At 45.2% G+C, this 15,019-nt stretch overlaps 1 protein-coding gene across 3 annotated transcripts in view; it reads left to right on the top strand.

Moving 5' to 3' along the window:
• LOC103347431 (uncharacterized) overlaps positions 1–15,019 on the top strand; it is a 211,894-nt gene that overhangs the window by 60,654 nt on the left and 136,221 nt on the right. The window lies entirely within an intron of this gene.

Genomic DNA, 15,019 nt, shown 5'->3' with positions numbered 1-15,019 from the left:
TGACGTCAATTATCTAAGACAGTGAAGGAAGGAGTGTGACCTCTTGATTACAGACTGCTCTGTCCTTTTGCTCTATTCAAGCCTCACCAGGAAGGGCCATTTTCTTTGCACACTGTAGCTGTTCAGATGTTAAACCAAGCCAGAAATACCCACATATACACATCAAGAATGAGGCTAGGCCAAATGTATGGACACTCGGTGGCCCAATCCAGTCATTATGTAAAATTAACTAGCATACTATGACCACACAGAAAATAAAAAAAATAAAAACAAGATTAAGGCAGGGTTTTTGCACTCATAGCCATAATCCTTGATATGCATAGTCAGGCAGGAAGAAGGGGGCTGGAAAGGGAGAAGAAGTAAAAAAGGGAGCCCAGAGAAGGAGTATACCAGAGGGCAGGAAAATGATGAGACTGAAAAGGTAAATGACCAAAGAGAAAACAGTTCCTGAGGGGTGAGCAGAAGGAGTAAAACTCTGGAGTGAGAGCTGTATCTGAAGCCTGAGCCCCCAAGTTTACCTCAATCCCTCCTCCCTCACCCCAAGATGACCAAAAATATCACTGGGCCAACCAGGGCCCATTTCCCCAAATACAGGAAGAAGGTATCAGAGTAGACATGGGCAGCCATCTCCAAACAACTCTCTCACTCACACAAAAGGTTCATCCACAGGCAGCTCCTCAGGACCCACAGCAGTGAAATGGGGGCTCCTGCCTGCCCTCATTTCTGGGCGTCTTTGGAATTCAGTTTAGTACAGGAAACCACAGCCAAGTAATGAAGGCCAACACATGTGTGTGTGTCTCTCTAGGGACACATACTCACCGTGGATGGCCCTGCATTTGTTGACTGATGCTTCATAGACTCATCTGTGTGATGAACAACCTCACTCATCCAGTCAAGTGATGGGTTCAGGAAGTGCATGCATCAACATCGAAACTTGGTTAACAATCTTGCAAGATTTCCAGCTTGGTAGTTCAGCATACCTGGGGCGGTTAGAGCCGACCATTGATTTCCTAGCATGGAGATCCCTCCCCTGCTTCCTCACAGGCTGAAACACTGGGGTTACAAGCTGTCCTGCATTCTCTTCACCTGTTCTTGCCACTATACTCCTGTTTATCTTGTTTGCCTTAAAGCTTTCAGGTGCTTGTAACCTAGCAGCCTTACTTTAAAACATAAATCAAGGTTTATTTCAGAATCAGGCTAAAGCCAGGAGCTCAAAACTCCTTCTGTGTCCTATAAATTGTAGCAAATACCAAGTATTTGCACCATCATCTGCTGCATCCTGGTTGCACAGCAGTGAGCTGAATTGAGAGCAGAGCAAACGGAGTGTTCACATCTCAAATATTCAAGAGAGTCAGGTCCTGGCCAGGCCATAGTTTGGAACCAGGTGAACATCTCCCACCTTTGTGGCAGGGACCCAGGTTCTTCAGCCATCACATGCTGCTGTCTGTGAGCTACATCAGCATGAAAAGCAATCTGTAGCCATAGCTGTGACTAGAGCCCAATGCCCTCAGCTACAGGGAGGTGCTTGGTGTCATGACATTGGCTTTGAGCCCCTCCCAGAAGAACAGACCCAGGTGGGAATTTCTGCTAAGGGAAAAGACCTATCACTTCAACCCAATTCACCTGGCTTCTGCTCAGAAGAAATACAGTGAGAAGGGATTGTGAGCCCTTCTTATGTGTCCGCCTGACCTTCCAAGCAAAGCAATGCAGAGCCTTCTTGCCTAAACTGTTAGCATAAGCTACACAATGGAGACGAAGCCAAACATGGACAGGAGTGCACCTTAAATGAATCATGAGTATCTGACTATGCAGTCAATACAAACCAAACTGAAAACAATGTTGCTCCCTCATGTATCTCTCCTATTAATTTGGCTTTGTGGTAAAGAACTCTCAGAGAAGCATCTTATTCCTTTGGTCAAGAGGTCCCCAACATACACAGCTGTATGGTAAAATCGCCAGTGTGAGAATATGCTTTCTCATAGGATTAATAAGGATGGGAAGCTAGAAATCCCGGGAGATATGTTGGTGCTTTTCACAACTATGACTAGCCCCTGCCTGGATCATGCAAGTCAGATCAAGGTTGTGTTGTTTATGTGACTTTGATATCCCCAAGGTTTTCCAGACCTCACACATTTCATGTAACCAGATGCATTGTTAACTGTTCGTCATCATCTACCAGGCTGCGAGGGTCAACTAACTTACTTAAGTGACATTCTCATGGGCCTCCATCAACAGTCCCCAGTTAATAACCCCATGAATCCACTTGATGTTTGTGACTGAATGCTTAGCATCTGACATCAGCCCTTTATATTATCTGTGGCGTACAATCAATGTGTGGGAAAGTATTAATTGTATACACGTCTCCTATCCCTTGGTTTAGAGGTATCACAAAAGTCACCCAGGAAACTATTCTACCAAAAAAAAAAAAAAACCTGATAGGGTTTAAATAGCACTGTGGTTTCAAAGTGTCCATTAAAAGTTCATGGTTTGGGCCGGCGCTGCGGCTTAATAGCCTAATCCTCCACCTGCGGCACTGGCACACCAGTTTCTAGTCCCAGTTGGGGCACCAGATTCTGTCCCAGTTGCTCCTCTTCCAGTCCAGCTCTCTGCTGTGGCCAGGGAGTGCAGTGGAGGATGGCCCATGTCCTTGGGCCCTGCACCCACATGGGAGACCAGGAGAAGCACCTGGCTCATGGCTTAGGATCGGTGTGGTGTGCCAGCTGCAGCGGCCATTGGAGGGTGAACCAACGGCAAAAGGAAGACCTTTCTCTCTGTCTCTCTCTCTCACTGTCCACTCTGCCTGTCAAAAAAAAAAAAAAAAAAAAAAAGAGTTGCCAACTTACACTTTCATGAAAACAGCTGAAATGGTGGACTTACATTCTGGGAAAAAGAAAACAAAGTTCATGGTTTGGAACTTTAATTATTCAATGGGACAGTTTTTGGACATGGCACCTAGTAGGAAGTGTGTCAGTTATAGAAGTGGAGCCTCGATAAATGAATTAAGGATTAAGGAATTAAGGTCTTTTCCTCAAGAGGGAGTTTTTTTTTTTTTTTTTTTTTTTTTTTTTTTTTTTTACAGGCAGAGTGGACAGTGAGAGAGAGAGACAGAGAGAAAGGTCTTCCTTTGCCATTGGTTTACCCTCCAATGGCCACCACGGCCAGCGTGCTGCGGCCGGCACACCACGCCTATCCGAAGGCAGGAGCCAGGTGCTTCTCCTGGTCTCCTATGGGGTGCAGGGCCCAAGCACTTGGGCCATCCTCCACTGCACTCCCGGGCCACAGCAGAGAGCTGGCCTGGAAGAGGGGCAACCGGGACAGAATCCGATGCCTTGACTGGGACTAGAACCTGGTGTGCCGGCACCGCAAGGTGGAGGATTAGCCTACTGAGCCGCGGTGCCGGCCGGGAGCTCTTGTTCTTATAGAACTAAATTTGCAAGTGTGAGCCAGGCGTGATGAGCCTGCTTCACACCAGCAGAAGCCAATTCATCCAGAAGTCGTTAAAGATAGTTGAGAAGCATCACCAGCAACAGCAGACACAACTGTTGTGTTGGTTATTTGCTCGAGCGGTACTGTATTTATTTCCTGTGTGCTCTATTCAAAATCTCTCTTTTTTTAAAGATTTATTTATTTGAAATTCAGAGTTACATAGAGAGAGGAGAGGGGGAGAGAGAGAGAGAGAGAGAGAGAAAGAGAGAGAGAGAGGTCTTCCAACCACTGGTTCACTCCCCAATTGGCCGCAATGGCTGGAACTGCACCGATCCAAAGCCAGGAGCCAGGAGCTTCTTCCTGGTCTCCCACATGGGTGCAGGGGCCCAAGGACTTGGGCCATCTTCTACTGCTTTTCCAGGCCATAGCAGAGAGCTGGATCGGAAGTGGAGCAGCCAGATCTTGAATTGGTGCCCTTAAGGGATGCCAGTGCTTCAGGCCAGGACATTAGCCCACTGCGTCACAGTTCTGGCCCCTCCAAAATCTCTTTACACTCTGTTGATTGAACCAGTTGTAGAAGTGTCTCATTTTAATTAAATTTGAGCTTAGAAAACTAATTTGGTGACAATGCAGTTTCTGTCTGCCGAGTATATTTTCATAAATTTCTTAGAAAGATAAGCTTAAATCCTCTCCTCTGTTTCAAACATAATATTCTTATTTGACTTTAATGTCAACTACTGCTATAGCAGCAGTGCCCAAATCATATTCATAAACAAGGAAAACAGAAAGATGCTGAAATGATGGGCTTGTTGTGATGTAATCTGGATTAAAAAGCATTCTTGGCTGGCGCCGTGGCTCAATAGGCTAATCCTCCGCCTGCAGCACTGGCACACCAGGTTCTAGTCCTGATCAGAGTGCTGGATTCTGTCCCGGTTACTCCTCTTCCAGGCCAGCTCTCTGCTATGGTCTGGAAGTGCAGAGGAGGATGGCCCAAGTCCTTGGGCCCTGCACCCACACGGGAGACCAGGAGAAGCACCTGGCTCCTGGCTTTGGATCAGCGCAGCAGCCATTGGAGGGTGAACCAATGCCAAAGGAAGACCTTTCTCTCTGTCTCTCTCACTGTCCACTCTGCCTGTCCAAAAAAAAGGCATTCTTAAAATCAAGCCTATTCCTTTGTACTTTGACAAGATTATGTTAAGAATTACTACATCTATATTCTCTTCTGGATTCAAGATGGTATTCAGAGTGCATTAAAATTTATAAATCTCAGGCAGAATTTTAGAGTTTGAAAGAACCTCAGGGTTTTCTATTACAAGTTCATCAGCATCTTAGGGACAAATTACAAAGCTTCAGAGAAATGGCTGTGACTTGCTCAGGGTTCCCCAGCAGTAATGGAAGCATGGCAGGGACAAGGCTAGAACAAGGTCTTGTGGGTGTTTGGGTTTTTTTTTTTTAATGTATTTTTTGAGAGGCAGAGAAAACAAGCTCCTGTCTGCAAATCCAGCTCCTCAAATGCCAGAAATTACCAGGTCTGGGCCAGGCTGAAACTGAGAGCCAAGAACTCCATCCAGGTCTTGCCTGTGGGTAGCAGGAACCTAACTACTTGACCCATGACCTGCTGCCTCCAAGGGTGCACATTAGCAGGAAGCTAGAATCTGAAGCTGTGCCTGGACTTGAACCCAGATGTTCCAATATGGAATATGGGCATCTCAACCACTGTGTTAACCAGTAGGCCTGTCCTGGACCAAGGCTTGCTAGTTCCAAACTCTGTTTGCTCCATCTCCAGTGTCTGGATTGCAGTCACAGCCTTCTATGCCATTGCTCTCTGCTCCAGTTTCTTCCTACCTCTGTAAATCCTTTATAAATGCTACCAGCCAGCTCTTCCATGTGTTTTCATCAAGTTATTCTCTGGTTGAGAAACCTAAAAGGATGGTGCAGATTTGCAGCATTACAAATTTTCTATATCAAGTCCAAGTTGGCTATTTTTTGTCCCTGGTTTTGAGTCCTTCTTTGCTAAAACAAGTTCCTTTACCTCTGTGAGCCCTCAGTCTTCTCACCCACAGAGTGAAGATAATGATGCCTGCACCTTGGGGATGATCTGAGGATGGAGTGGGGGGCTGTGTGGATGATGATGGAAAACACTCACCTCATGCCTGCTTCCAATAGCCCACACTGGCTCTGCTTGTTTCTCTCTTGGGTTCCAGATAAATACGAATTGGAATTATTCATCTGAAACAAAACAAAAACAAAATGTCAAACATGCACCTGCAATGGCTTCTCCACCAAGGAAACACCCAGCAGGGGGAATCCAATGCTCCTACTTCCTCAGGAGCATCTGGGACATTTCCCCTCCTTTCTCCACATTCAGAGATCCCTAGTATCTCTTTCAGAAGCATTCATGGTTCAGGGCATCATATGGCTCATGTGCAAATGTGAAACAGTGCTTCTTGGAATCATTTGCCATCCCTAAGTTACATGCCAAGCAGCCCTGTTACAATGAACCTTTGTTGAAGAAGGCGAGCAGATAATGGTTCCTATGCTCAAATTTTGTGACATACCCAGAATGGTGAGAGGGATTATCACCGGGAAAATGCAATGGCTGTCAGCTGTGTCAACTGGGGTGAGGTCTTTCACTTCCCTGCCCCTAAGTTCCCTCACATGTTCTATGAAGGAAGGGGGTGCCCTCTTGATCAGACTGTTCAGTCCTGTTGCTCTATTCAAGCCTCACCAGGAAGGGCAATTTCCTTTACAAACTCTAGCTGTTCAGATGTTAAACCTACCCAGAAATTCCCATATAGACACATCGAGAATGAGGCTGGGCCAAATGTATGGGCAGTTGGTGGTTCAGGCTAGTTATTATTTAAAATTAACGTTCATACTATGAGCACACAGAAAATAAAACTCCAAGATTAAGGCAGGATTTTGGCATTCATAGCCATAACCCTAGATAAGCAAAGACAGGCAAGAGGAGGAAGAAGGGTTAGGAAGGGGAGAACAGGTTCACAAGGGAGCCGAGGGAAGGATTTTACTAGGGAGCAGGAAAATGATGAGGCTGGAAAGGTGAATAGCCAAAGACAAACAGTCCCATAAGGTCAAGCAGAATGTGTAAAACTCTAGAGTGAGAGAGCAGTTTCCTAAAGCCTGAGCCCCTGTGGTTCAGGCTATCCAGCAGCTCATGTGCAAATGTGACACACACCCTTTCTTGGGATCATTTTTCCTCCCAGTGTATATGCCAACTGACTCTGGTGTGATGAACTTTTGGTGAAGGAGGAAAGAAGACAATGGTTCACATTTTATAAGATGAGAAACAACATGTTGTGAGGATCTGACCATCTAGAGAACACCATGCCTGCCAGCTGTGTCACTTGTGGCCATGGCTTTCACCACCCTGACCTGTAGTTCCCTCAAATGTTGCATGAAGCAGGTACATGATCTGGATTCACCTTGACTGTTCATTGTTCCAGAGAAAAAGTTTCAGAAGAAGCTTGTAATGACACATTGTTCTGCATGAGGAAGGGATTCGGGCTGGCCATTGGGAACCCCTGAAATTGGCACTCTGGCTACCTCCCAAAGCATTTTTAAAAAGTGTGATGTATGAAGAACCCCAGGACCAGTGCACATTCAAGCATAGTGGCCATGTGTTTATTGTTAGAAGGAAAGTTGGAGAATCCAGATGACTGCGCACAAAGACAAAAGATCAAGGTAACTTTGGGAAATACCTGTTGCTCTGAAGGTGTTTCCTGAATGTAGAGAGGGAACACAGTTTAATGCCACCATGAAAACTAACTACACCACGACCCTCCTCAGCTCCTGCTCTATTTGAGAGGATGGTGAATTGAGGATGGTTTTATAGTTGTCCATCCTTTCCTTTTATTTCTTATTACAATTAAAAGAGAAATACATAAACATAATTAGAAATAAGCATGTTAGTGCACAGAAGTTATAATAATGTTATCTTTGACCAAGAAAAAAAAAGGGTTGGAATGAGGCGTATAGGAACATTGTCTTTGTGTGCTATTGCAGGTGGCATCAACTCAGGCTACGTGGCTGTGTATTCAGAATGTTATATATAATATACATTTGAGATTTTTTTTACACATTTGGGGCATGCATCCTTACTGGTGCATTAACTAACAGGCCCAATTCCAACCCCATATTGTCTTCTTGACCCAGTAATTTTCCTCAAAATAATGTTCTTCTTTGTCTCCTATATTAATCTTGCCAAGGTAAGTATTGGTAATAACAAAAGTATCCTATACATGTACAAATAGGAAAATGAGAAGGGAATCAAAAGTGTCCACTACAAAATTCAAGGAAATGAGGAAAATGCTGTGTGGGTTGAAATGAGATAAAAATAGTCTAAGAGAGAACAAAAAGCAAATGTAAAATTTCAGAAGTAATGTCATAATTATTCCAATATAAATAGTGTCAACACTCTAATGAAAAAGCAGATATCAGAATGCTTTAAAACTAAATCCAACCGTACACTGTCTACATAAAATCACTGTAGATTCAATAGAAAGGAGGTTCAAAGTGATGGACAGAAAAGGAAATGTAGAATTGTGTCATAGGTAAAAATCCAACTGGTGTGGTTATACTACCATCAATTATATGAGAGGCAAAAATCATTGCAGGAGACAAAAAGGACATTACATATTGATACAAATTACTGTGTTAAGAACATATAATATGGAGGGGCCAGTGCCGTGGTGTAGTGGGTTAATCTTTCCACCTGCAGCACTGGCATCCCATCTGGTTGCCGGTTCTGGTCCTGGCTGCTCCACCGCCAATCCAGCTCTTTGCTCAGGCCTGGGAAAGCACTGGAAGATGGCCCAAGCCCTTGGGTCCCTGCACCCATGTGGGAGACCTGGAGGAAACTCCTGGCTCCTGGCTTCGGATTGGCGCAGCTCTGGCCATTGCAGCCATTTGGGGAGTGAACCAATGGAGGGAAGACCTTTCTTTCCTGATTCTCCTTCTCACTGTCTGTAACTCTGCCTCTCAAATAAAATAAATAAAATGTTTAAAAAAGAACATACAATATGGAATAGACATTTGGCCTATTGGCTAAGATACCAACCAGTTAGGATGCCTAAGTGCCATATGTGTATACTTGGTTTCTAGTCACAGTTATGACTACTGGTACCTGTTCTGCTAATGTAGATCACAGAGAGCAGCATGTGATGGCACAGGAACCTGGGTCCTGGCCACCAATGTGGGATATAGCTGTAGAGTTCCAAGCTTCTGGCTTTCTCAAGCCTGGACCTGACTGTATTGAGTATGTGGGAAGTAAACAATCACATTGCTTTGCTCCCCATCCAGCTCACTGCTGTGCAAATAGGAAGCAGAAGATGTTTGTTCAAATACCTGGGTTTTTGCCACCATTTTGAAGACCCTGATTGAGTTCTGTACTCTTGGCTTTGGCCTGATTATGCCCAGGCTACTGTGCTGATCTGGTGATTAAATCAGAAAGTCAAAGATATCTCTCTCTTTCCCTCCCTACCCCCCTCCATCTTTGCCTTTAAATAAGTACATCTTTTTAAAATCACCAAAATCAAACTTGATTCTTTGACAAATGAACACATTACAAACACTTAGATTACAAAGGAGAGACTCAGAATCTTAACTCAGAAATGAAACATAGACTGTTACAAACGAATTCAAAGAAACAGAATTGTAAGAGAAGTCTATGGAGAAGGAACTCCAAAAAACCAGATAATTAATATAGGGAGAAATTCCCTGCAAACATGAATGCCATCGAAATTCTTTACAGAATAATTATTAATCATCACAGACATAGTACAAAAATGATGGTTGAGAACAATTCCAGGGCATTCATGTTTTATGTGTAGTATACCAGAGTTAAAACACAAATTTAACTGGTTGTGATCTCTGAGTTTTGTGTTGTAGAAGCAATCAAACCTTCCTACCATGGAGGATAGAACAGAAAAAAAGGTGTTGGTAGGAGAGGGGCTGCATCTTGGCCTCCCAGTGCAGCCTGTCGTTCTCAGCACAGAGAAGCTATTGTAGAATTGTTCAGCTGCAGCCACCACACTCAGTCAGCAACTGAAAAAAGAATCTTATGAATGGGAAAGATATGCCCATTTCTCATTTACTATTATGAAGTTAAATACTTCTCTAACTCCAGTTTCAATAACTGAAGATAAACCTCAGTTGCCAAAAGTGGGCAATTCTGTAGTCAGATGTTCCTATGTGTTTCTTTGTGCTTATTGTTGCTGGTGCTGCAGTTGGATATCTATGGCCTTCTCATCTCACATCAGTCAGCAGATCAACTATAGCATTGTGAGGGTAGCAGGGGGGTGCTCCTTGAGTAACTATCTTGTGAGAATGCACTAAGTGAAATACCAGCAGAAAGATAGGAAAATAACGGGTTCTGGGATATAGAAGTGCCCTTTTTTCTTAAATAACTACAAGATACCAGGTTCTGGTGTCAGAGCAGACCACCACATTTTCAACCTGTCAGCAACAGTTTCCAACTACGGCATTTCTATAGTGATCAGTGAGGTAACGTCTTTCAACTCTTTCTACTCAGAAAGATGACATTCTCAGCTCATCAGAGACCAGGACCACTTCCCAGATGTATAGAATGTTCCAGATATTGGAAGCCAGATCAGACCTCAATAGAGAGATAACCTGGTCAGAGACAATGACCACTTCCTGAAATGTATGTAAGGAAGCCATTTCTCAATTCACCAGAAACCAGACTCCTGAAGAAAACATGCAAACATGAAACAAAACAACAAAGCAGGCCCCGACATAGGCGATTGATCAATCAACAGGCAATCGATAAATAAGCTGTGTTGTCCACAACCTTACTGGAACACTCCCTTGGATCCCCTCCTCAGCAAAACTTTACTTCTCCTTTTTCTCACACTCATTATCCAACCTGAAATAAAACCTGACTCAAACTCCTGCAACAATTTGATTCTGTAATTCTTTTTTTTTTTTTGATAGGCAGAGTAGACAGTGAGAGAGAGACACAGACAAAGGTCTTCCTTTGCCATTGGTTCACCCTCCAATGACTGCTGCAGCTGGTGTGCTGCAGCTGGTGCACCGCACTGATCCGATGGCAGGAGCCAGGTACTTATCCTGGTCTCCCATGGGGTGCAGGGCCCAAGTACTTGGGCCATCCTCCACTGCACTCCCTGGCCACAGCAGAGAGCTGGCCTGGAAGAGGGGCAACCGGAATAGAATCCGGCGCCCCGACCAGGACTAGAACCTGGTGTGCTGGCGCCACAAGGCGGAGGATTAGCCTAGTGAGCCACAGTGCTGGCTTATCTTTTTCATATTCATTAAGATACTCCAAGATATTTTGCTTCTCCTTATCATACAGAAGCAAGATGTCAAATAGAATACATAAACTTATGTTCAGTAGTTACTGTTTCAGTACTTTATCTGGCTTAGAAAGGATCTAGACTCTACTCTAGAGAGAAATAATATTAAAGAAAGCTAGCCATTGTTTTCAGTAATTTCCTAGTAACTTTTTATAACATGTATGTATGAGGAGACAGAGCTACTATTATTAAGCCTATGATACTACTATTTTACTTACCAAAGATTTAAATACTCACAAGCATTTGAAAGCAATTTGTTTCCTTTATTTATTTCTTGGAGGTTTAGAAATATATATCTATATTTTTTTTATACATTAAACACAACTGTTCACATGCTAACCAAGACTAGGAATACAGGTTTACCACATGCTCACAGCACCTTCAATAATGGTCAGCTTGTAGCCTACAAAGACACTCTACAAGCTCTAGTTTTTCAGAACTAAAGGAAGAATCAAGTGGCTTTTACCAGGTATCATGGGATAACCATTTATGCATGCCTTGCCAGTGAGGTAGCCTGCTGTCCATGACTCAGAAATGAACAAATCATGTTTCTAATCTTTGAAACAGGATTTCATTCACTTACGGAATAAAGCAGGAAGGCCACACAGCCGTCTCAACACAGCAAGTGCCAGAAAAACACCATCTCTGTGCTGGGCCATGACATTAAGACAGAGAGTTTCCAGAAACTGAGGCCAAAGAACTAATGCTTAAAACCACTGGGGAAGTGACATTTCTAGGCTCATGCTCTATGAATGGAAATGCCACCCAAAGGTCTCTGACACACGACAGAGCAGAGCCACCATGCAGCAGAAGGCAGTGATGTTAGACACAGAAGCTGTATGGGTGGGCCAGGATCATTCAAGCACCAAAGAAATCTACTCAAGCTGCTCCACACTGTTGACTCCTCCACGGTTTCCACCACCAAAACCTGTAGCTTTGCTGTCACAGGAGCCATGGTCACTAAGAAAGAAGGGCTGACCGTATGAAGGAGGCAGCCCCAGCAGATGGCCCTGCTGTCGAGGCTAAGCACTGCCAATGCAGAAGCCAATGCAGCATGGCCTAGCTCCCGGCAACAGTAAATTTCCATGGCATTGTTTGCTGTGCCTCTGTCCTGCTATCTTGTTGCCTGCATGCAGGGGGCGAGGCTGCTTCCAGGGACACTAAGGGAAGTTCACACTGTCAAGTAAACCCATCGGCTCTACTCCAGGCTGCTTAGTGGGATGACAGTAACACATACATTCATCTCCACTGCTGCCGTTCCTAACCAAAAATAGGCCTGAATTATAACAGGCATTCAAAGGAACCTGCAAAGCAATAACCTGGAGGAACAAATAGCTAGAATAATATACAGTTGGACTCCTAGAAGGCAAAGCAGACCAGAGAGAAGCATGAATTTATCACTGACCCAGGTCCAAATCACCAAGAAGCCAGACAGAGATGGAACATCCCCCAGAAACTCTCCCTCCACACCCTATTTTCTACAACACATGGTTTAACGTCTATCCACAGCAGTGGACTGAGATATGTTAATTCAAGTTGTGATGTTTACAAAAAGCAAAGGAAAAAGCAGTCTGAAAATCAGAAACCAACACAGTGCTCTGATGTGCTTATGCTTTATACTGCAGAACTACTACTAGGCGTCAGTTGACTACATCTGAGCGGCTTCTCATGGCCACTCTGGAAACACAACTAATGGGAACTTGTGCTATTAAAACCATGCTTACACCAGAGAGGTGGGGAAATAAATAAAATCGAGCAAATGAAGGGAAAAAGGAAACTACCTCAAGATTATCTGTCTCAGCCAGCGCTGCGGCTCACTAGGCTAATCCTGCGCCTAGCGGCTCTGGCACACCGAGTTCTAGTCCCAGTCGGGGCGCCGGATTCTGTCCCAGTTGCCCCTCTTCCAGGACAGCTCTCTGCTGTGGCCAGGGAGTGCAGTGGAGGATGGCCCAGGTGCTTGGGCACTGCACCCCATGGGAGACCAGGAGAAGCACCTGGCTCCTGGCTCCTGGCTCCTGCCATCGGATCAGCGCGGTGCGCCGGCCACAGTGTGCTGGCCGGGGTGGCCATTGGAGGGTGAACCAACGGCAAAGGAAGACCTTTCTCTCTGTCTCTCTCTCTCACTGTGCACTCTGCCTGTAAAAAAAAAAAAAGATTATCTGTCTCTAATGTTAAAACGATCTCCTTAGGTTCACATTAAAATGAGTTTATGCTTTCATCCCTTCATGAATGACAGAGGGAACCTCATATAATGTTTGCAGTCAACAATGCAGAAGGGTTGGTATCCCAAAGAGCAAATGCAAATTCACAGAGAATAAAGAAATGACTGGAAAAATCAAGGATGAATAGATTTATTAATTCATTAACCAAGGCAATGTTTAAAAATAAAACTACTTTGGGCTGACATTGTGGTATAGCAGGTTAAGCTGCCGTCTGTGATGCTGGCATCCAGTATGGGCACAAGTCCAGGACCTGACAGTTTCATCTCCAGTCCAGCTCTGGGCTAATTTGCCTGGAAAAACAGTGGCAGACGACCCAAGTGCTTGGTCCCCTGCACACATGCAGGAGACTTGGGAAAGATCTCTGGGCTGCTGACTTTGGCCTGGACCAGTCTGGGCCATTGTAGCCTTTTGGGGACTGGGCCAGTAGATCTAAGACCTCTCTGTCTTTCTCTGTAACTCTCATATAAATTTTAAAATCTTTAAGACAACTAAAAAAGAAAAAGTCACCTCTAAATCTTGAAATTTACAGTTAATATGCAGTGGAATTTGATCCTTCAACTCTCACAATAAGCAAGCTTCCTGGGTTTTCCAGTGACCATTTTTACATTCAGTGTTGCAAAGCTGACATAGAAACAGGAGCTCACCCCACATGACCTTTCCTAAGGTTCTCCATGGAGATGGGAACTCAGTTTTGCTGAGACATAAATGTGCACGACTGCACTGCTCTGCAGGATGCACCACAAAGGGGAGGACTCTCCACACCTGTCCTGTGGCTGTAGGAACCCAGGGAGTCTCCACTGTAGAGGAAGGCAGTGGAGGGCAGAGCTGGGATCGCCTCTGGGGATCTCAGATTCAGGGAATCCCCTTCCAGGCTTCTCTCACTTCCTACTTATCTCCCAGCGCAGATGTGCACTGTGTCCCCTGCAATCCATGCCCTCAGGGAAAAGATTGCACGCTGGGAAATGAGTGAAGATGAAAGTGGAAGGGAGGCATATAGGGTCTGTGCCACTTCACACAGGCTCCAGGATATGCATAGACTGGAGAGGCAGGACATGTGCTTCTGATGGTGTCAGAGTACCAGGGAGAGACTTACCCGGTGCCCATATGGGATGCTGGTACTACAGGTTGTGGTTTAACCCACTACACCACAACACTAGCCCCAACTTTTATGTATTTTTACTAGAAAATCGCTCATGGCTTCTAGGTCTCCAGCTCTATGCCATGTTTCTCTTTTCTGACTTTCCTCACAATGGGCCTGGGGTTATGGGTTTCCAGGAAGTAGATCTCAACAGTAATTTATTGCCCGTGGTCCTGGACAGTAGACAAAGATTGAAACTCTGGAGATTTCTGGCGCAGACCTGCTCTTCACTGATGGGTCTGCAGCTGTGGCCTTGAATGGCGGGATGGTGAAACGGGCTCCCTCAGACTCCTTTTCTCTTTTTCTTTTAAAATTTTTTTTTCGCTTCCTTCCCTCCCTCCCTCCCTCCCTCCTTCTTCTTCTTCTCTCTCTCTCTCTTTCTTTCTTTCTTGAGCTACAGTGACAGAGGGAGAGACAGATCTTCCATCTGCTGGTTCACTCCCCAAATGGCGACAATGGTGGGGCGGGCCAAGCTGAAGCCAGGAGCCTGGAACTCCCCCAGTGCCGTTCATGGGCGTGGCACGGGTGCAAGACTCTGGCCACCACCCAAGGCTTTCCCAGGCACATCAGCGGGGAACTGGATTGGGAGTGCAGTAGCTTGATCTAAGCAGCGCCCACAGGGAATGCTGGCATTGCAGGCAGCCACTTAAGCCGCTGTGCCGCAACGCCTGACGCCCGAAGCCTCTGTTGGCCCTGTAAGAAGGACGGTGCACTGCTCGTGTGCATTCCACTTTCATTCCGGCCTGTGGATTCCACACAAGCGCCGTCTCCCACCACGCGTCGTGAGTGTCCACGCATCTGTGACAGATGTCCTGTCGTGCTCTGCACTCCACACTCTAGGGCTCCATCGTTCTGAGGATAACGGGGGAGGGGGTGCCCGC

This window comes from Oryctolagus cuniculus, chromosome 19 (assembly GCF_051225735.1).
Source record: "Oryctolagus cuniculus isolate XC-2025 breed Fujian yellow rabbit chromosome 19, ASM5122573v1, whole genome shotgun sequence".
Taxonomy (NCBI): domain Eukaryota; kingdom Metazoa; phylum Chordata; class Mammalia; order Lagomorpha; family Leporidae; genus Oryctolagus; species Oryctolagus cuniculus.
Note: the sequence above shows the minus strand (reverse complement) of the source record. Positions and strands in the feature narration are given on the sequence as shown.